Here is a 23,036-nt window from a genome sequence, read left to right as displayed (position 1 = left end):
ATATAAAATAATGAGCCAGGATTATAACCCTCTTTATGCCAATACAGCTGCAAAATATAATTTGTCATCCTTTTTTTGGTGGAGGAAGGGGTTCACGAAGACAAAAGCTCCTACGGGCCCCCAGAGTCTGACAGTGGGCCTGGCAGCGGGGCCCCTTCAGACACACACGGGTTTTGCCTGCACAGCTCCGCGGCGATTCCAGAGGGCATCTGAGCAGGTCTCAGAAAGCCCAGGGTCCCATGGTGCTGACCTTTGGACTAAGGGAATTGAAAGCACTAAGTGACAAACCAGGATAGTCCAGGCCGCTGCAGGGACAGTGCTGATATGCTAATTAGTCTGATGGGAACAAATCAGCCTGAAGTTATAAACACGGGGCCAACAAGGCCATGTTTGGTCCCTGGATGAGCCTCCGTAGGTTTTTTTGAGCCCGTGGTTTTGCTGGACTCCAAATGCCCACCAACCACCTCACAGCTGGGAGCGGAAGGCCTCCAGGGGGATGTAAGGACATAACAGAGGCAATTAAAGTCCTTCTCAAATGCCAGGAAACGGGCACAGGCTGATTCATGATCAACAATGTCAAGAGGATCAGCATCCTATTACAACAGAAACAGAGTGCGCGTGTCGCTGGGGGGGCAGAGGTAAGTCTCAGTGCCACGTTTGGCCATCAGGACGAAAGCGGGCAGAGAAATCCCAACACGAGCTGGAGGAAAGGAAGGATGGAGAGAGGCCGCGAAGGGTAAATGTGAAAGGAAGAGGGCGAGGCTTATGGGTGAAAAGGAAACCAGGATGGTGGACCACAGAAAGATGCAGGGAGAGGCAGGGTGTACCCCCCCCCCACATAAGAGCTGTGAAACTGGGACAGGAAAGAAGCTCTGTCATTAACACATTCCAACTCCTGTCGGTCAAACAAGGGGACTCAGACTGGATGGCCCTTAAGGCCTGTTTCTGCCCAACCTACAGTACACCTACACATCGCTAGTTCCAAAGACGCCAACGCTCCCTGCATGGAAGGCAGAACCCCCCCCCCGCGCCCCCCGGCGCCCCCAGCATTCCCAGCCACCTAGACAGACGGTACTTCGTGAAGAAAAAGGCCCTGCCTGACTTCATCCCACCTGGCTCAGGGTGACAAGCCCCGCAGGTGAGGAGGCCAGCAAGGGGCCACAGCGCAGCCACTCCAGTTCCACAAGGCCATCCCGGGGGCGGCGGAGGCTGGCACCTCTCATGGCAGAGGGGAGCAGTGCTGCTGTTTCTCAGGTAGAGGCCCCTCGTGAGAATGTCACAACCCACGTGGGTCTCCAGAAGAAGAAGGCCCAGCTCTTCCCAGGAAGGATTCCCCCGGCTTCAAGGCAGGGCCTGAACAAAGAACAACATGACAGCCACACAAGCCAGCCCAGGCTCCTTCGGGCCAGCATCTCTCCCTTGGGGATTATCTGTAGATGACAACTCCCTCCCCGCCACACAGGGGAGCTGAGGAGAGAGTTGCACGGGAAAGACATGAGTGTCCTGAAGGTAACAGGATATCCCGAAGTTCATGGACCTACTGCCGTGGTCACAGCTGTGGCACAGGTTTGATCCCTGGGCGTGGAACTTCTGCATGTCTCGGTGCAGTAAAAAAAAGAAAGAAAGAAAGGAAAGAAAGAGGGAGTTCCCGTCATGGCTCAGTGGAAACAAGTCTGACTAGTATCCATGAGGATGTAGGTTTGATCCCTGGCCTCACTCAGTGGGTTAAGGATCCGGTGTTGCTGTGAGCTGTGGTGTAGGTTGCAGACTCGGCTCAGATGTGCCGTTGCTGTGACTGTGGTGTGGCCCATAGCTACAGCTCCGATTAGACCCCTAGCCTGGGAACCTCCATACACCACAGGTGCAGCCCTAAAATGAAAAGAGAAGAAAAAAGAAATTGCCCTCCTGGGGAGAAAGGATGGATGTGTCCACTGAGAGAGATGGACTAATTTGAAAGAAAAATCACAAGCATCTCTTCCCAAACTTGAAAAAGAACCTACCATGGAAGCAGGAGGGAAGAGCTTTTTGCAAAAAACAGGAACCCATTAGAGGCGAAAAGTACTGATTGCTTTTATCCATCACGCAGCCGCCAGGAGAACAATATACGAGGCATTGGCACTATGTACCTTCTGAGTGGATGCAAGAGGCCAGCAACTCAGTCCGGATTAAAGAGAGAGCCGGCCGCAGGGACAGCCATTGCCTGGAGAGGTTAACATCCAGGGTTAACTGCGTCCTGGCCCCTGGAACCACACTTCTAAGGAGAGCTCTGCTCTGCCTGCCGGGTTTTTCCACCCACAGTTGTTTGCTGCAGGTGCCTCCCGGCGGGCAACTAAGCTCTTTCAGAGCCCCTCTCCCCCTCCCGCCTCCCCCTCCTGCCGCTCCTCATCCCTCACCTGACCTGTAACATCCTCGCGCCTGCCCTCGGGCATGTGGGCACAGGTTGAGGAGCAAAGATGGACGTGCTCCCCCAGGGGAAGCGGAAAGCAGTATCTGGATTTGGTAGTGGGACCAAATGCGTTATCTGGAAAATGAGCTGTTGCTCAAGGAACCCCAGGAGCTCCGGGGGCCGGTGGGAAGGGAAGGTATCTGTTATCGACTTGAGAAAGGTGCTTCTATGAAGGTAAATACTTGAAAGGACCCCCCACTGCCTCCCTGAGGGTCGCCCCACCCCACACCCATTTCTAAGACAAGGACAACTGTGGGGGTAGTGGGGGAAGTAGGCGAGCGTCCCAGTGACAACTGGCGGCGCTTAAGATCTCTTGGAGGGAAATTACTAAAGGGCTGTCCTGTCCCCTAGCCACCCTGACAGCAGCCTACCTGCCGCCTCCCAGAGCCACACCTGGCCTGTGGGTGTAGGTGGGTGGGTGGAGCCCTAGACCACGTGACGTCCACAGAAGCCCCGCCTTCCACGCAGGTCTGCCTGCCTTTGGCTCCAGACCCACCCACCCCCCCGTACGTGGAAGAAGGGGACGTAGGGGTTACCCCTTTTGAGAAAAAGGCCCTGGTGGGAAAGCTTCACTCCAGGCCCTCGGAATGTTCTACACACTAGAGATGCAGCCCCGGGACTCATGGTTACCTGAAGGGAAAATATTTAATCTGTTTTCTTTTTGGCTAATTTCCCCAAGCTGGGGTCTGTGATGGTCCGGTCCCTGCCGGGGCAGGAGATCAGCCCAGCGGCCTGGGCTCCCCAGCTGAACGCACGGCTCACCCACCACTGCAAGAAACCGGAGCCCTGAATGAGGAGGCTGCAGCATCCTGGATTCCCAGCGCGCAGGACCCGGGCTGCTCTTCCTTAGTCTGGGGCACACTCTGCCCGCTCACAAAGCTGTCCTCAGGGAGCCTGACTTCGGCAAAGTCACAGAGCAGATACGTTAAGTGGAGCCCAAATGCCAGGGGCCCGGTCCAGGGAAGGGACGGGAGAAGCGGCTGGCTGCCACCAGGAGGATGCGGCCAAGCCGGTTTCATCTGCACCACCAGGACCGGAGCCTCAGGGGAGAGGGCTCCGAGCACGCTGGAGGCGGCGAGCGAGAAGAAAAGAGCCGCATCCAGGGGAGCTCCTGAACTGGGGAAGGGGGGCAGGGTGGGAGAAACCCAAAATAGGATCCATCAAATATCCCCCACCTCTAAGCCATGCTGGGGAGGAGAAAGGGCGTCTCCAGAGCAGAGAGCACCCTCCAGGGAGCCCTGAGGTGCAAACAACCCACCCTTATACGTTCTCTCTCCCTCTTCCTCCCTCTCCTCTTCTTCAGCCCCCCCTTCCTTCCCCCCACTGCCTCCCCCTCTTCTCTCATGCACACACCCCTGCATCTTTCTAGAGGTATTTAAATACACAGAAAACACTCTGCAGGGAGACACGCCAAACTCATCTCCCTGGTCCCTGGGGAGAGGACACCGGGAGCAAATGATCAAGACCACAGACGTCCGTCTTCTCTTTCATATTCTTAAAAATCACGAAGCCCAGAGGGCGTGTGTGACACATCCAGGGCCACAGTGAGGCACGTCCATCCCAGAATATCCTGGCCTCTGGAACATTCTCCCCAAGCCAAGCCAGGGCAGAGCTTCCTCCTGACACGGACTCAGCCTGCCCAGCTCTGCAGGCTGGTCCCCAAAATGAAACGGGGAGCCCCCACCCCTGCACCAGCTCCCTGCCCTTCATCCAGCCCCTCCCGGTATCCACAGGGAGCTTATCTTTTGCCCAAATAATTCTTAAAAGGCCCCAAACCGATTAGCCTGTATGCTCTCAACGGTTTAAAAGGTCAGTTTTGAAAAAATAAGCAGGGTCATGTGTGGGCTTAGAGAAGAGATAACCCCACTTCTAAACAAGCCTCGCCCCCAAAACAGGAATTAAATTTTTTCCTCTGAACCAGGAACTAGATGCCTAGCTTGCCACTTTCTGCTTTTGGTGGTAGCCACCTTCTCACCTGGGCACTTGCAATATTATTGATTAGGGATGAGAAACAGGAGCTTATGTGACAGGCGACAAGTCATTCCTCAGAAGCTAGAACATGCAGGAACCAGCTCTGTGGCACTAACACAGGACTTCCCTTTTATGTCTGAACCAAAGAAAATCCTGAGCATATGTGTTGTCGAGTTGTCGGAGAAGCTACTGATAAGACAAAATATATACCAGGCCCATCTGCTTAATATCTACGGAAAAATCCAGCTTTGACATCTTGCTGAGGGCTGAGGAGAGTTAAGTCAGCTGTAATACACCAGGATTTGCCCAGAAGGCTCTGGTTCTATGCCTATTAAGAAGGCAACTGGAGGATTAGCAAGGAGAACGGCCATCGGGGGGGCCGGAGTCGAAGGACTCCGTGTCCTGGGGTTACATTGGGCTTCTAACCTCCCCGGAGGGGAGGGGAAAATTTTCCATCAAAAGCAAAGCAAAGACCCAGTGGAAACTCGGTTCTCCTGAACGGGCTCTGGCAAGCTCACCTCCGGGGGCGGGGGGAAGGCAGCATCCTCTAAGCCGGCTTCTCAGGCTCCCCTCTGTTCCCTCCTCTGCCACACCTCGGCAGGACGCGTGGGACTCAGTGTCCCTGCTTGCTCTCCAGCACGCTGGCCACAGGGTGATGGCCAGCAGCACCTCCCCTGCGCTGCCCGATGACATAACCGAGAGGCTGATTATCTTGCTTGCCTCTGAATTGCCCAGACCTCTTGCTTTCTCGCATTCTGCGCTTTTGCCTCGATCCCTGCTTACCCGAGGGTGAGGTGGGAGCAGGGAAAAGATAAAACACAGAGTGATGGTTCCCTTCCTGTGGCCACTTTGAATGATAGATTTCGGGATGGTTGAGAGCTTGAGTTAAAATGAGGTTTGGGGGCAGCCAGTTACCTCTAGAATCTGGGTATAGAAATAACCAAGGTTTGTGTTCACCATCCCTCACCCAATACACACTTACACACACACACACACACACACACACACACACACACACACACACATTCTCATCTTCTATCTCGGAAAATCAGTTCATTTCTCAGGGGCAAGAGAGAAGCTCTGGGTTGACTGTTCAGCACTGGCTCCCGCAGGAAATGGCACGATGCCCCCGATTTTAATGAAAATCTCAGCCCTTTATTCCCGAACCTCTCCTGACTGAGAATGTGTTTTTCTCCTATTTTCCGTCCAGATGGAGAACAAATATAAAAATCATGAGAGTGAGACTGCCATCAGCCCTAGGGATCAACAGCTCTTCAAGGAAGTTTGGCTCGGACTGGAGCAAAGAGCGAATGAACGGGGGTTCCCAGCAGCTCCTGCCGTCCATGTGTCCTGGGCTGGGGCTGAGAGTAAGGACCGCGCCGGACCCTCAGCCCCGGAGGACTGCCGTTCGGAGCCCATGGCTGCCCCCCGACCCCAGTTTAACGGGACACCAAACACCTGAAAGGGGCTGTCGTTTGTTTAATTCAGGAAGAGAAGCCACAGGCAGCTGGGGGCCCACAGACCTTCAAATGAAGCCATTTGGGGAGGCAAGATTGTCTCTGCAGAGCACCTGCGGTTTGCACGAAGGAGCTGAGATCCCGACTCAGGGACATGCAGGTCCACATTCTGCTTCCGGCCTGCTGGGACTTGAGTTTCTCTCAAGGATGAGAATAAAGACATTTCTACAAGGAGTTCAGCAGGACACATGGCATGGAATAAGCCCACAATTAATATCAGCTGTGCTTCTTATTAGTCTCACTGTTATGACCTGGAACACTCTGCCTGGCGCAGTCTCAGCGGTGCAAACAGCAGGAAGGGGAAAGAAGAGGGACTCTGTGCAGCTGGAACAAACTCTCAGCCACTCAGCTCTAAGGGGGCGTATAACAGCGTAGCCCACAGCAGAAGAGGAAGAGGCGTTTAATGGTTCTCAGCCGTCGCTTTCTCCCTGTCCTGTGGGTGATGGCCAGCATGGCCAGTGGAGGGGGAGAGCCAGGGGCAGAGGAGGTGCAGGAAAGAGCCTGGCAGGTTTGGCCATTGCAACAAGATGCCCCCCCAGTCCCCACCCTGCACCTTCCACAGGACAGATTCACTGTGCAGTCTCTCAGTCCAATCATAAGCCTCACCGTTACCCAGAGGAAGCAGTATTTGTGTGTGTTACCATCTAAAATCCAATAAGTATGAAGACAGAAAAGAGGCTGCCCACGTACAAGGCCGGAGGGCAAACGCAGCCAGCTCTTTCAAGAGCCACTGCCGTAATCGATACCCTCTCCCACTTCCATTCAGGGGCCCTGGGCCGACCACGACTTAATAATAATTTTCCATCATGACATCCCTCGGAGAAGCTTAAAAAGAAAAGGTCGCTGTTTCTCAGTTTGTTCTTGTCTATTTGCCAAGCACAGAGTATTTCCCGGGGTCCCTGAGGCTCCCTTCCCAGACGGTCTCAACCACAGGCAGTCCACGCCCGCCCTTTCGGAGCTGACTTCAGAGACCGACTCTTACTCTACCCTGGAACTCAATTCAGTCGTCACATTCAGGTGCTTGGCCTCCTGCCCCCAGCCTCCTGCCAGGGTGAGGTTTTGGAGAGACTTCCTATTGGTCTTTTTTTTTTTTTCCCTTTGTCCCGAACTCAAAAACTGAATACCAGACTCTGCGGTGGGTCAGGCCGAAAGGAAGAGGATGCTATGAGCTGCTGGACACCCAAACAGCTCCTTCAACCTGACTGCCTCCACTACCAGCAACCACACAAGCTTCCAGCTGCACCCCTGTGCCCACCGTGGACCCCTCCAAGCCTTGTTCTGCTTGGAACCTATGGCCTTTTACATATTTCTAGCTGCATCTGGAATCATCTCTCCGTCATCAGGCATATCTACCTATTCTATGGGCCATCTATCTCACAACCAAATAATGTAAAACCATTGTTGGCAATTGGTATCAACCAAGGTGCTCCATGAAATGTTTTAATAACCAAAGGCAGGGGAAAATCACTTTACTTATTAATAAATGTTTTATGGTATAAAAAAAATTGTGAATTTTTGGGGGGAATTTGAACTCCCAGTAAAATAGAAAAATTATAGAATCCTACTTTTCCTTGCACAGAAGCCAGTTCAAATAACTACTTAAGATTAGGTTTGATTAGAAGAAACATAAAACATAGAGTTTCCCTTGTGGCACAGTGGGTTAAGGACCCAGCACTGTCTCTGTGGTGAGACGCAGGTTCAATCCCTCCTGCCTGATGCAGTGGGTTAAGGATCCAGCATTGCTGCAGCTGCAGCATAGGTTGTAGCTGCAGCTCAGATTTGATCCCTGGCCCAGGAACTTCTGTATGCCGTGGGGGCAGCCTAAAAAAAAAAAAAAAAAGAAGAAGCAACATAAAACCCTATTGCAGTGACTTAAACACCTTATTTGTGTCACTCAGCAAGAAGGCCAGGGATCAACAATACAGCTGGTACAGTGGCTCCAAAATTGCCACAAGGAACTGGGCTCCTTCTGACTTCCTGCCCTGTGGCCCTTAGTGATGGGTGCTGGGTCCCCTGGTGCTGCCACATTGTTCCAGGAAGGAGAAGGGGTGAGGAGAAGGTGAGAAGCAAAGCCATTCCTGAAGACTTCTGCCCACTCTACCGCATGGGCCTGGCTGCAAAGGAGGCTGTCAGATTGAGGCCTTATAGCAGGCGCATCACCAGATTAAAGAGATTTGGGGTTCCACTAGACAGGAGGAAGCAGTAAGTGGAGACAGGTATCTCTTGTTTTACCCTGCTTTGTAGATACTGCACTGCTGTGCCACTGTGGGCTTGAGGGTGGGAACAGCCACGTGAGAAGGAGCATGGTGGCCTGAAGGCGCTGAGAGATGCCCTGGTGGACAGCCAGCAAGGGACCAGAGCCCTCCCTTCTGCAATCCAGCTGAATCCTGCCAGCAGGAATGAACTTGGAAGAGCTTGCAAGCCCCAGATGATGACGCTGCCAGCCGACACCTTGAGTTTGGCCTGTGAAAGCCCAGCAGACAATGCAGCCACATCAGCCCAGGCTTCTGACCTACAGAACTCGGGGTGCTGTTGAAAGCTACTAAGTGGGTGGTAATTTATCACAAAGGGAGAAAAAGCTGACACACCAGGGCAAATGGTTCGGGGTCCAGGGGCCTGCTCTCGGCAGGGCAGCACTCATCCTGCACATTACTGAGGCAGTGGGACAACGCCCCTTGCCCCAGAGAGGAGAGCCAGCAGCATGATTTAGATTAACCATGTGTGGAAGCATCAGAGAATGTGCAGAAGCAAAGAGCAGCTCCCCACAACGCCCAGAGCAAAAGGAGGCTCAGGAAGATAGGCAGAAACTCACCCCGAGGTGCCAGCAACTTATGTAATAGACGAAGACTAAACAGCTCAACAGAAACCCCCACACAGCAACAATGGAGTTTGGGGAAATGAGAGTCGCATTAGTGGTGACATCCACAGGCCAACGGCTTCCAAACTGAACAAATGCCTTCATTCAGTACAGCAATAAAGTGGCTGGAATGGCCTGGAAAGCACCCCCAGCCAGCCAGCCGCCCTGGCGTGGGCAGGGGCCCAGGAAATCGACTTCCATTAGCATCTGTTCCTGGGAGCCTCCCCACCCGGCAGTGAGTCACCGGGCCACCAGGGAAAAGCTAACATATGTCAGTCCCCGAAGGCTCCATCATCATCGGGTCTGTGCTGGAGTGGCTGTTGGGAGCCTTCCCCGCCAGCATCCGGACTGCAGGTGCACGCAGAACTGGGGAGTCAGAGAACACGGCAAGCAGCCCCCAACTTCCCTGGGCCGGGCCCCATCGGGGTTTCCTTCCGTCCATCACAGATACTTCCTGAGCATTTACCCATGTCAGCCCCTGTGTCCGGGGCTGGGGAACCAGCTGAGAACAAGCCTGACAGTTCCTATCCTCAGAGAGCCCACAGAGGGGGCAAGGGGGCGGGCAGGGAAGACAGCCTCTCTGGAAACAAGACACTGGGAGTTCCTGTTGTGGTTCAGCAAGGTAAGGACTGGACATTTGTCTCCGTGAGGATGCGGGTTCAATCCCTGGCCTCATTCAGTGGGTTAAGCATCCAGTGTTGCCACAAGCTGTAGGGTAGGTCACAGATGTGGCTCGGATCCGGAGTCACTGTGGCTATGGTATAGGCTGGCAGCTGCAGCTCCGATTTGACCCCTGACCCAGGAGCTGCCATATGCTGCAGGTTTGGCTCTAAAAAGACAAAAAAAGAAAAAAGAAAAAAGAAAGAAAGAAAGAAAGAAAAAAGCAAAACACAAACACACAGAAACAAGCTGGGTAATGAAAGATGACAAGTTGTAGGAAGAAGATAAACTGGAGAACCAGACACGCTGCAGGGAGGTCAGGCAGGAGGAGATGTTTGCACACACGCATGCGCACACAGGGCTGCTGGAAGCCTGACAGACAGAGAGCTGTGGGCACAAAGGCCCAGAGGTGGGACAGGGCGGGGCGAGCTCCAGATGACACAGGCAGAAACCTGAGGCCCTGGGGTGACCTTTTCCTTAGTCCTAAGTGCAAAGGGAAGTTGGCAGAGGTTCTCTGAGCAGGGGGTGGCTGCAGCGATGTATGGGGCGGCGGGGAGGACCTGTGGGGTGGCTCCCGCAGAGGGACTTCCCAGAAAGAGCTGGCGATGGATTAAGCACATCCGCGGTGGGGAGGGAAGGGAGTGAATGGATTCCAGAGACCTTTGGGAAAAGAGCCAAGGACACTTGTCTGTGAGAATGAAACAGAATGACAGACCATCTTTTTCTCCTTAGGCGCTGAGGGCATATGCTGATTCTGGCTAAGACCGATCCTCGGCCCAGGATGCAAAGGGGCTTGTCGTCTGTGGCCTTCCAAGAGGTGTCCCTCAAGCCCGAAACTTAACAGGTACAGACACCACTGATCCGAAAAGCACGCCAGATCAGGGAAGACTTCATCCGTCCTCGCCGGGCACCCGGGAAGCAGCAAGAAGACAGGGAACATTCTGGAAAAGGAGACTGGGCAGGCATGGAAACATTTTGATGCTGGAAATCATTCTGGAATGATCCGCGTCTTCCCTACTCAGGTGACTGCAAAGAGGCCTTTAAGCAGGATTCACCTCCATCCCACCTTAGCATCAGACCTAAACAAATCATGCCTGTGGCAGGTGGTGTGCCGGGAAACTAGGACCTGGGACCACGCAGCTGGCAGATTCTCACACTGGTGCTGCTGCCGCCCAAGGCATGCGAGGTGTGCCCACTTCCTGTGACCTGCTCCCCAGTGCCTGGATCCACTAATTTGCACACCTGTTCTCCAGGGGAGACAGAAGCCTGTCTTTATGCCCAGCCGACCCGGTCTGTTAGGATCATGCCATCCATAGCTGCCTGTAACACCCTCCAACAAAAGCTATACCAGGCTGTTGGCTGGGCATCCTGCCTCTCCTGGGAAGACCCACCAGAATCGGACCCAGCTTCCGCCTGGGTCCTAGCATCTCCAGTGCATATAAAGTCCCAATGCCACCACCCACAACTCATGGGCTCCCCACCTTTTGGGGTATTTACAGTGGCCTGAGCTGGCCTAAATTCCTCAAGTTCCTTTAGACACTGTGGCCCAGACAGCTCGACCCTTTTTGGGGAGTTTTGCTTAAAGTCCATACACACCTACCCTCCCCACCTGCCCACCATTTTCAGCTTCCTTCTTGAGCGACCCCAGCCACACCTCTGAAGTTCTAGACTGACTTACAACTCACCCAACGCATAAAGAGTGAGAGCAGGGCAAGTGTTCCTGGGAGGTGTCGATTAAATCCTCGAAAGCCTTTAGAGTTGCACGTCTGGATCTTTACCTGAGGCACCCAAAGCACACGGGGATCTTGGAAAAGCCCAATTCTGACTCAGTGGCTGAGGATCAGGGCTCTAGGTTCTGTACTTCCTTTTTTTCTTTCTTTTTAGGGCCACACCCGAGGCATATGGTGGTTCCCAGTCTAGGGGTCGAATCAGAGCTGTAGCTGCTGGCCTATACCACAGCCACAGCAACACCAGATTCTTAACCCACTGAGTGGAGCCAGGGATCGAACCTGCATCCTCACAGAGACTACATCAGGTTCTCAACCCACTGAGCCACAATGGGAACTCCAGGATTCTGTACTTCTAACAAGCTCCAGGTAATGCTGATGGGTAGGTCATGGACCACACCTTGAGTGGGAAGGTCTCTGATGAGACTAGAGCAGCCCAGACTCGGTCTTTTCACAATCCTCACCCACCAGGTTTAACATCTCCCAGCCTTTCCAACACAAGGACATAGCACATAGTAACACACATCACAAGGTCAGATGGAGACACCAACTGTGATGAAGCATCTCATACTCACAAGAATCTAAACTCATGTGAGGAATGAGGGTGTGAGCACCAGAGATGAGCCCTACAGAATTTTGGCTAAAAAATTCCAGAAGTCCCTGCTCTTCGGCTGTCCTGGTCCTGCTGTCCAATTCACTCCTTGAGCAAAGGAACAATGACACTCAGGCTTGAACTGTGCGATGCTTACCCCCAGCCTTGAGGGATGGAATGAGTGTTTCCTGGCGAGGATGGACTGGGGTCAACAGTGAACAGCCCTTGGCTTCCTTGATTTTTGCAAAGTCTCGGAAGGAAACGGACAAAGCTGAAATGTGGAGACCCCAGGCTCTTGGCAGAGGGATCTCCGCGATGGGGTTCCACCAAGGGGAAATAAATACTCAAGTCATGGAAGCACAAGCCAACACCCACAGAGCTGACCTGAGGAATCCAGCAGGCAACAGAGCTGGGTAAACAGCAGATCGCACCAGCAGCAGAGCTGGGAGAGCCTGAGGGCGCCCTCATAATAACAGTTATTCAACTCAACCGCCTTCCTTGCGGCTACAGAGGAACGAGGGATGGAACAGGTCACTTGTCAAAATATTTCCACCTCCAAGGAGATGCAGGAGACACACTAGGAACAGCAACCCATTCTCCGTGCACCTCAACCACGGCTCCTCTGACCTAACTGGACTCCCAGCCAGGTGTGGCTAGAACCCTGCAGTAGAGCCAACACCAGCCACGGTACTTGGAGGGAACAGGTGCTACACCCTTGAGGAGAGAATCAGCAGATACTGCAGGGGAGACCTGGAGAGATCACGGAGAGGCAGAAAGAAGCCAGGGTGATGGTTCCTGCTGTAAAGTAATAAGCATCTGTTGGTCCTTAAGGAGGAGTAAGATGGAAAGGAAGCTCATACTCCACCATGGACCGATGATTCTCTGAGGTTTGGCACCTGAAAGAGAATCTTCAGGCAGAGTTAAGTGCCCTGGGGAGGCCTCATTCCAAGGTCAAGCATCCTTGACCTTGATGGCGCCACATAGAGAGAAGCTGCCTGTGAGGTTGTGCCAACCCTCTGGGGATGGACCATAGATGTCTCCTTGGTCACGTCAAAGAGTGAAGGTCCCACCACCCGGGAGTGGACCTGTACTTTGCAAGGTACTTGTTCTTAGTCTTCTTGTTTATTTCCCTGTTGCCCCCGCCCCCCTTAATGGTTAGAAAGTCTTTAAAAACATCAGCCTATCGCAGCAAAGAGGAGTCAGGGTTTGTTTGAAAGGGAGAGTGATATTCCTCAAAGTGAAGAGGGAGGAAAGAGCTGGGTCTTGTTAGCTACCTGTCACAGAGTCCCCCTCTCAGCTGAAACCTCAGGCTCCGAGTTTTCCTTAAAGAAGACGCTGGTCATTTTTGTTAGAAGAGTCTCACTTCAAATGATAATAGCTGATATCAGCTGAAATGTCAGGCTCTGAGATGCCTGCTTTACATGGCTCTTTTCATTTAATCCCCTCAAACAGTCCTATGGGGCAAGTGATTCTTTCAGTCCTGGTTTCACCAATGCAGAAATCAAGACTTGGAGACCTGACCTGACTTTCTTAAAGGTACACAGTGAATCTTGGAAGAGCTGGGGACAAAAGTCAGGCAATCTGCTCCAGAGCTCTGCTCTGATAACAGCCACCCACGCCATCTCCCACTGCCACCCAAGAACGCCATACGCAGCCTGACCATGGCTCCGACTTAACGTGAGGTAACAGGAAAAGGGAAGGAGAGAGGGGGGCACAGACCATCAGGAAGAGATGGTCGCCAGCTTTGTCAGGAGCCCCCGAGAAGGTTCCACCCAAGAGCTCCCGGCAACAGCCGTCCAGAAAGACCTTTTCGACTCTGACTGAGCTGGTTTCCTGGTCAACCCCAGAGGTCTGAGCGTGGCTCTCTCTTCTGAAAGTGCAAATGCGATACCATCCCAGACTCAGGCTTCTGGAGGGTTGCCTCTCGGAGGCTTTGAGATCCTGCATCTCGGGAGCCCACCGTCACTAAAGGAACCACCACTACATGAAGCGCTTTCTGCCTACACTGTGCATCCAACAACCCCTTTTTGGTTTACCTTCCCATTCCTGTTGCGATCTGGTGGGTCTTTGCCAAAAGAGTCCAAGAATGTTTTTTTTTTTTAAGTCAGGGACTCCAAAAGCGGTTACGCCATTGCCCCCTTTGATCCCGACAAGCCCAAGATAAGTCAAAATAAACTGATTTATTTGCTTTAAGCATATTCACTCCAGCTTAAGGACGCTTCAGTCTGGTTGGCATTTGGGATATTTGGTGTTCTCGGTTTCGTCTGCAAAAAACACTGCTGAGTTTGCTAAAAGCCCCTGAGGCCTCCAACGGGGACCTCGGAAGCTATGTTTCCCAGCTGGCAAAATGCCTTGTGTCCCTGAAAGGACTCAGAAAGCCTGTGGTGAAGAACGGGTGCTGCTGAAGTCAGGCGAAGCTCAGGGGGAGAAACCAACCCAAGTGGCAAAGTCCTTACAAACATCTACTTCTCACTAAACACCAGGTCCCGCCTTTAGCCACAGAGCTTAAAGCCAGCAGCGCGGGCAGAAGCGGGATGCTGGGACGTCTCTGGGAGTTTCCTCTGATTGGATTTTTTTCAAAGGAGACCCCACATGAATTAAAAAGGAAAAGAAGTCATCAGATTTCCTCCCACCTCCAAGTGCTCATCCGCAAAGTTTGTTCCCACCGCAGAGACTGGCCTATTCAGCAGAAACTCCACTCAGGGAGGCTTCCCTCTTGGGAAACTCGGGGCTACGAACTTGCCCTGAAGAGCTTTCTGACCGCAGGCATGATGTCTAGGAAATGTTGCCAAGTTTTCAAGTCATTGGCCTCAAGAGATAAAGCCATTCGTTGAAGCCAAATAAGATTCTAGAATCCATTTCTCACCTCTCCCTTTTTTTTTTTTTCTTTGCTTTTTAGGGCCACACCCTAAAAAGCATATGGAGGTTCCCAGGCTAGGGGTCGAATCTGAGCTGTAGCCACCAGCCTACACCACAGTCACAGCAACATCAGATCCGAGCTGTGTCTGTGACCTACACCACAGCTCACGGCAACACCGGATCCTTAGCCCACTGAGCAAGGCCAGGGATCGAACCTGCATCCTCATGGATATGTCAGTTTCGTTTCTGCTGAGCTGCAACAGGAACTCCAATTTCTCACCTCTCTTTGGTCCAGTTCCTTTGTCTCATTTTAACACAGAAATAAAAAGACCGCTTGACTCTTAAAAGGGTTCAAAAACAGAATATGCTGCCTTGAAAAATAAAAGATTTCTGGCCCAGAGAACCATCCAGAACAGAGGGCAGGATGACTGCCTGTTACACAAGATGAAGCCAAGATGCCTCTACAGGGTAGAATGTCTGCCTGGAGCCACCTGGTCCTTTTCACCTTTAGGTTCTGTCCTCGTGGTTCACACTGTCACCTCCACGGATTCCTTCCCCACCCAGGACACTTTAACAGCAGCTTCAACGCGCCTTTTGCTGGTTCGCTAGACTCTCAATCATCAGCCTCCTGCCAAGTTGGCCTCACTGTGTGAATGTTAATTATCCCCACTGTCCTGAAAACACAGGATTAGAGGTTTGGAAGTCAGACAGAACTGGGTCCAAGGCACAGCTTCAGCATTTTTTTTTTTTTTTGAGCCATTTAGCCTTGGGTACATTATTTAAACTCTCCAAGTTTGGGTTTCACCAGCCATAAAATAGGAGAGAACATCGCCTCTGGTGCTAAAGCTTCAACGAACTCACCTGTGCATCGTGTAGCCCGAGACGCCTGGCCGTGAAGGGTGTCCAGTCAAGGGGCACTTTGCCACCCCACTCATCCCATCACACTTTCTCTTTCCCCCGCCCATTTCGCAGGCTGCTTCTGGACAAAACAACAGGTCCAGAGAGATCTCAGCCACAGCTTAGTTCACAACCGAGGCTGGACACATTTTGACAAGTCCTTGTCCAGCCACCAACTTCACATCAGCTGCTCCAAACCTTCTCTTCTCCCTTCCGCTTCTAATCGATAATCGAATATCTGCTGCACAGCTGGTCTTCTGAAAGCACTAACCCTGCAGTTGTAAGGAAGACAAAGATGCGGTACAAACGACCTCTGCATGCCAGGAGTCCACAATCCCGCACACGAATGAATATGAAACCAACCCTCGAGCTTTTTAGCACCACGTGATGGGGCGAGAAACAAAAGAGCTATCAGAAGATGGTTGCAGTCATCAGAGAAGGTTTTCTAGAAGTATCACGGAGGTCAAGTCTAAAAGACAGAGGATTTCCATATAGATGGAGTCCATGGGCAGAGGAAAGCAAGGAGCAATGGTATGAAAATAGGAAACCACAAAAAAACTGGAATTTCAAAGCCAGGTGGGTTCAGAGGTAAAAAGATACCACTTGATCTCTCTGGGGGAGGGGCACACCTGAAGCATGCGGAAGTTCTCAGGCCAGGAATTGAACCCATGCTACAGCGGTGAGAACGCTAGATCCTTATCTGCTAAGCTACCAGGGAACTCCCTGATCTTCCAAAAAATAAGAAAAATTAGATTTTTATTTTATTTTATTTTACTTATTTGCTTTTTGGTTGCGCCTGCGGCACATGGAAGTTCCCAGGCTAGGGGTCGAATCAGAGCTACAGCTGCAGGCCTACACCACAGCCACAGCCACGTAGGATCCAAGCTGCATCTGTGACCTATACCACAGCTCACAGCAATGCCGAATCCCTGACCCACTAAAGCCAGGGATCGAACCTGCATCCTCGTGGATACTAGTCGGCTTCGCGTCTGCTGAGCCACAATGGGAACTCCAGGTAAATTAGATTCTGGAGACTATCCACTCATAAGCAGTGCATAGAATCCATCCCCCCAAACAAAACCAGAGGTCACAAGATCAAATGCCTTGCAGGGCCCAGGTAAGAAAACCAAGGAACACCCTGGTGTTCACTGCATGAGAGCTGTCGGGAGGGGAGGGGGCAGTGGAGGAGCTGAGATCTCACCTAGAAAGCCCAGCAGCCAGTCACCTCCAATGGAGAGGTGCCAAGCTGGAACAGCAGCCTCGGAGTTTCCAAAATAAGTGAGATCAAAACTCAGCTGTCTTCTCTGAAACTATCTGATGTTAAAACTACTGGCTCAGAGGATGTTCTGCTAGGGGGCGGTCGAAAATTTTCTCACCATCTGAGGTGCAGGTAACTAAAGAAGGCAACCTCGGGAAGTGATAAGCTCTCCATCACTGTCCAGAGAGAGGCTGAACGGCCCCCCACCCCGCCAAGGATGCTCTTAAGAAGATTTCTGTGGGGACCGGGGATTGGCGCCTGCTCCTGGAGTCCCTTCCAGTTCTAAAGGTCCAGCCGCTCATCTCGTCTCCCTCCTTGATAACTGACATTGCCGCCAGCTGCAGAGAGAACAGGAGACCTGTCTCGAGATCTACACCCCCATCACATGCCTTTCTTGCCCTCCCCACCAGGAGGCCCCCAGCCCTTGACTGGCCAGCCCACCCTCAAGCAGCACTCCCCTTCGGCAGAGCTCCCGGCAGACTTGGATGGCCCCTCTCTGGGCAGCCCCCGCCTTCACTTCTTATGGGCCCCTTGCTCATCACCCCCCCACCCCGCTCTGCTCGGGGATGCCCGAACACAAGCACACTTCCATGCGACACACGCAACGCATCTCTCTCTGGTGGGAGGTCGTGAACCCTTGCTCTTGAGGTACGTGCTCTTTGTTGCCTCCAAGAAACTGTCCCGTTCTTGAGGATGTGACTCTCCCTTTTCACTCTCTGTCCACCATGCCTGGTGCCGGGTTCAGTTATGGCTTAAACAAAGCAGGAAACATCAGCCAGATTCAGTTCATGATGAAAGGTAAACCCATGGAGGAGATGGCTTTATGGAGAAACAGCTATAAAACCCCCAAACCGCAGGTTCCTAAAATAGCATAACAACAACATTAGTGTTCCCATAAGAGCTGCTCAGATATAAAGCCAATCTTATTTTTCGTTAAAAAGAAAAAAAAAAAGTCTTGTGTTAATGAGCTTCCCCCACATCTGCCCTAATTTCAGCATCATATATTTTGAATCAGTCGGGCAATTTCCCAGAATTTCACTGTATCCACAGGCTTTTTGCTGTTCTCAGTCAGGCAGCCCCATCACTCAGGTTAATGCTTCAGGAGTTAAAAATAAAATGTTAAGTTCTTCACTGAGTAAGTAGTGGGGCGGGGGAAAGAATAGAAATAAAATTAGGGAACATACTATCTGATAATCAAAAAGCTGGGTTATCAGGAGTTCCCATTGTGGCTCAGCAGGTTAAGGACCTGACAATTGTCTCTGTGAGGGTTCAGGTTCGGTCCCTGGCCTCGCTCAGTGGGTTAAGGATCCAGCATTGCCACAAGTTACAGCGTAGGTCGAAGATGCGGCTCAGATCCAGTGTTGCTGTGGCTGTGGCGTAGGCCAGCAGCTGCAGCTCTGATTCAGCCCCTAGCCTGGGAACTTCCATATGCCATGGGTGCAGCCATAAAAAGAAAAATAAATTAAAAAAATAAAAGCTGGGTTATCAGTGCAGTAAGACAAGAGAGAAAAAGAAATGAGACCTAGGGGGTTAAAAAACATAGGGAGAAAAGGAAGCCCTAATTATTGATGAAGATATCACTGAATATGCGTAAGTCCCAGAGACTCAGCTAAAGAATGATTACTATCAATAAGAGTATTTTGGCAGTTCAGCAAAAATAGCTTGGAAAAATCAATAGCTTTCCTAGGCAAAAACAGTAGCCAGATAGAATATATTATGAAAGAAGAGATCCCATTTGCAAAAGAAACTAAAGAAAATGTAATACCTGGGAATAAACCCAGACAGAAATATGAAAAATCCTTATAAAGAAAATGTATAATGCTACCAAGAGACAGAATCAGTGGCTTGACTAAGTGAGAAGGCATCCCTTATTCTTAGAAATTCTCGTCATCCTAAAGCTGTCACTTCTGCCTAAATTAACCTATAAACTTGAAACAAACCCCTTAAAAATACCTTGAAGATGTTACTGAAACTAGAAAGCTGATTCTAAAGTTCACACGGAAAAACAGGCTGTTAAGAATAACCAAAGAACTTTCGAAAAGGAAAAACCGGGGGGAGTAACAGATAATCAAACAAAATTCCAATCACTGAAAGAGAACAGACACAAATAGATGGAGCAGAAAAGATTAAAGCAGCACTGCATAGTAAAAACATAAGGTGAGCCACAAATACAACTTTATTTTAATTTTATTTTTTGCTTTTCAGGGCCGCACACATGGCATGTGGAAGTTCCCAGGCTAGGGGTCGAATCGGAGCTACACCACAGCCACGTAACACCAGATCCGAGCCGCGTCTGGGACCTACACCATGGCTCATGGCAACACTGGATCCCTAACCCACTGATCGAGGCCAGGGATCGAACGCGTAACCTCAAGTTTCCTAGTCAGATTTGTTTCCACTGAGTCACGATGGGAACTCTCACAAATACAATTTTAAGTGGGTACTCCCACGAATACAATTTTAAATGTTCTAATATCCACAAGAAACACAGGGAAAAGAAACAGGTGAAATTCATCCTAATCATATATAGCCATATATATCTTAATTATATGTCTATATATATCTTAATCATAAATCCAAAGTACTATCACTTCAACATGTTTGCAATATAATAATTATGAATGAGATATATTTTTTCTCTTTTATTAAATCTTCAAAATGCAGTGTGTAATTTACATTTACAACGCAACTCAATTTGAGCAAGCCACATTTTGAGTGCTAAATAGCAACATATGGCTAATGGCTGGCACATTATTCACCTTAGGACTAAAAAAAATCCACAAATAAAAAATAAATGCATTCTCTAATTTAGTAAGCAACATAGCTGGCATTTCATATCAATGGAGAAAAGATATATATTCAACAAATGGTGTTAAGACTTGCGGTAGCCAACCAGAAATACATGCATTTTAATCTACCTCACTTCTTACACCACAGTGGATTCGAGATGGATCAAATGTTTCTATGGAAAAAATGGAAACAAACAAACAAAAAAAAACCAGATAATATTTTGAATCATCTTAGAATGAGGAAGACTTTACTAAGTGTGATTCCAGAAAAATTAATAAATTCAAGTAAGTACAAAATAAAGACTACATAGTTAAAAGCACCATAAGCAAAACTGTGACAAACTGAGAAAAATAATGTACTAACACGACAGATAATTTCCTCAATACATAAGCAACTCCAAAACAATAAGACCCACAACACAACAGAAAAATAATAGAAAGCCACAGATAGTTCATAGCAAAGGGAAATATAAATAAAAGGAACAGAAACAGGTGAAATTAATCTTAATTCTATATAACCATATATACCATAATTACATGTCTTAATAGTAATCATATATCTTAATCATATATCCAAAATACTATCACTTTAACATGTTTGCAACATAAAAATTACTAATAAGATATTATATATATAATTTTTTCTCTTTCAGTAAATCTTTAAAATGCAGCATGTATTTTGTTTTTGTTTTGCTTTTTAGGGCCACACCCGTGGCATATGGAGGTTCCCAGGCTAGGGGTCCAATCAGAGCTACAGCTGCGGGCCTACACCACAGCCACAGCAACACCAGCTCTGAGCTGCATCTGTGACCTCACCACAGCTCATGGCAACGTCGGATCCTCAATCCACTGGCGGATGTTAGGGATTGAACCCGCAACTTCATCATTCCTAGTCAGATTCATTTCTGCTGTACCACGACGGGACCTCGAAGCATGTATTTTGAAAGGTGAGCCATAGGCACACAATTTTATTTTTTCCAAACAGCAGCCAGAGTACTCTCCATCCAGTCTCCATAACGATTCCCAACAGTGGGAAAGAAGTCAAGGGTGACATGGGAGGGCTAAGAAGTCTTGAGAAAGAGGAGCCCAGTGAGCTCTCCCCTCTGCCAGGCCAGGCCCCTTGGGGAGTACGGGGAACCGGAGAATCCCCAGATGGATTTGGGAATCAAAGAGCAGGGACCCGACCCCTCCCCAACCCAGGCTCTCGTTCCCAGGTGGGGCTCAGGACAGGCAGAGAAGTGGCACCTCCAGACAGGTGGCAGCAGGGGCTGTCCAAGCAGAGACCCGGAGATAGCCTCCCAAGGTGGCACTGGAACAGTGATGGAATAATCCCAGAGGCCTCAAAGCCACACTGAAATAGGGGGAGCTGGGGGCAAACCTATTAAGTTTGCACCATCCAAGGTGGGGGGAACACAGTGAAAATCAGCCTTTGCCCCTATGCCTTCCCCAGAAGAACAAACCCAGAGCTCTCCGCCCCACCACAGGACAGACAGGGAAGCAGCCAAGACACCTGAAGAGGCTTGGTGCTGAATCCAGCCCATGGCCTAGCCTTGTAAATAAAGTTTTATTGAAACCCAGCTATGCCCCTCATTTACATATTGCCAAGGGCTGTTCTCCCACTACAGTGGCAGAGCCGAGGAGTCACCACAGAGACCATACGGCTGAAAATATTTACAATCTGGTTCTTTTCAGGAAAAAAAAAAACAAAAAAAATAAAAAAACAAAAAACATTGCTGATCCCTGGTCCAGAGAACACAGAACAACTCAGCAATGATCATGGAGCCAAAGAGGACTCAGAACAGATGCCTGAGGCCCTCACCAAGAAAGGATGTGCCAGGCTGGGGAGTGGGGAGGGGGTGGGGAAAACGCCAAGTTCACGAGGACTGAGCTTTTGCCATCCCCAAAAAATAAGAGCCTGGAGAAAGATATTAGGTATACCTGTGTTTGTGGACCGAGACATGGAGTTAACATGTAATTATGGTGCCCAAGAAAGCGGTTTCATGTTAGATCAGGCCAACATAAACTGGACTCCGATGAGGTTGAGGACCTGGGGACATACGGATGGCAGGTGGAAAAGGTCCAGGCCCATCACCATTAAAGGACCTCAGGGTACATTATTTGCAATGGTACTTGTTAATTACAGACTCAGCTGGGCCAGCGCTTCCTGAAATGGGCCAGCACATTTTTTTTTTTTTTTTTTTTGCTTTTTAGGGCCACACCCATGGCCTATGGAGGCTCCCAGCTGAGGGGTCCAATTGGAGCTGCAGCTGCTGGCCACAGCCACAGCAGTGCAGGATCCGAGCAACCTACACCCCCAGCTCACAGCAACGCCGGATCCTTAACCCACTGAGCGAGGCCAGGGATTGAACCTGCGCCCTCATGGATGCTAGTCAGGTTCGTTAACCACTGAGCCACAAGGGGAACTCAGGGCCAGCGCTTCTTAAAAACTCCAACACAGGACTCCTTTTCCCTGGGATTGACCAGGGAAACATGTAGTGGGCTCTACGTAGGCACACTGAATCCAAAAGGCTCCCCAGGAACCTGGGTTTCATTCAGGAAGGCAGCAGTTCTCAAAGTGGGGCCCCCAGGCCAGCTTTAGCAACACCCAGGAACTTGTTAGCAATGCAAGTTCTCAGGCCCCACGGCAGACTTCCTCGACCAGACACCTTGGGGATGGGCCCAGCGGTCAAGGTGATTCACAAGCTGAAGTGTGAGAAGCACTGCAGTCAGGTAAAGCCTTTTACAGCAGCCGAGAAAAGGACAGTCACGCAGCATCTGGCGGCCCGTCCCTTGTGCCACAAAGTATCTCATCAGGCCCTGAGTCATCCACCATTTCCCCCTGGAAACAGAATACTAAACGAATAAGGAGGAAGGCCATTTGTTTATATGAAACATAATATCCCAAGTCTATTTCATTTACTTCTAAAGCTAATGATGCTCCTAACCAATAATTCTAGTAAATTGCGGGCAGCAGCAATAACCCTCTTAAGAGAATCGATTTTCTCTGGTTAGGAACAAAGAAGTCGCTTCCCCTAACAATTCAGCCTGCGCTGATGAACTCATCAGAATGCTTAGGAGGCCCGGGCTAGGGGCCGGCTGAAACACACTAACTCTTCTTCAGGGGCCGCAACCCACCCAGGCGTGCACCCGCTCGGCGGGGCCCCAGGTACAAGGCGATGAGCTCCCTGGCCTGAAGTGGCCCAGGAAGAAGGGCCACACCAGGGCTGGGCAGAAAAAGCCAGAGACGCCTGAGGAGGGAGGAACAAGTCACAGCATCGCTGTGAGTGTCTGCCCACAACCCCCACGGATGGGCCTGGTTGCTGCACCCGACTGTCAAGAGGTATTTATCAGAGATGTTCATTTCTAGCCAAACCTTTCTCATTTTCTTTTCCTTTTTTTCTTTTCACAGCCACACCTGCAGCCTATGGAAGTTCCCGGGCTAGGGGTCGAATCTGAGCTATAG

General features: G+C 50.5%; 1 protein-coding gene and 1 long non-coding RNA gene across 33 annotated transcripts in view; both read right to left on the bottom strand.

The window, feature by feature from the left end:
• The window catches only part of SLC39A11 (solute carrier family 39 member 11), a 445,093-nt gene that overhangs the window by 269,130 nt on the left and 152,927 nt on the right, over positions 1-23,036 (bottom strand). The gene's annotated exons all lie outside the window — the stretch shown is intronic.
• On the bottom strand, positions 16,280-19,589 carry LOC146398019 (uncharacterized). Its single transcript, XR_014820835.1, has 2 exons — positions 19,085-19,589; positions 16,280-18,205 (listed from the first exon to the last, which is right to left on the bottom strand). It is a non-coding gene; the product is annotated as an uncharacterized LOC146398019 (long non-coding RNA).

Source organism: Sus scrofa, chromosome 12 (genome assembly GCF_054392235.1).
Source record: "Sus scrofa isolate SSC_HxYL_T2T_F1_AM1 chromosome 12, Sscrofa_HxYL_maternal_Yorkshire_Landrace_v2.0, whole genome shotgun sequence".
NCBI classification, from domain to species: domain Eukaryota; kingdom Metazoa; phylum Chordata; class Mammalia; order Artiodactyla; family Suidae; genus Sus; species Sus scrofa.
Note: the sequence above shows the minus strand (reverse complement) of the source record. Positions and strands in the feature narration are given on the sequence as shown.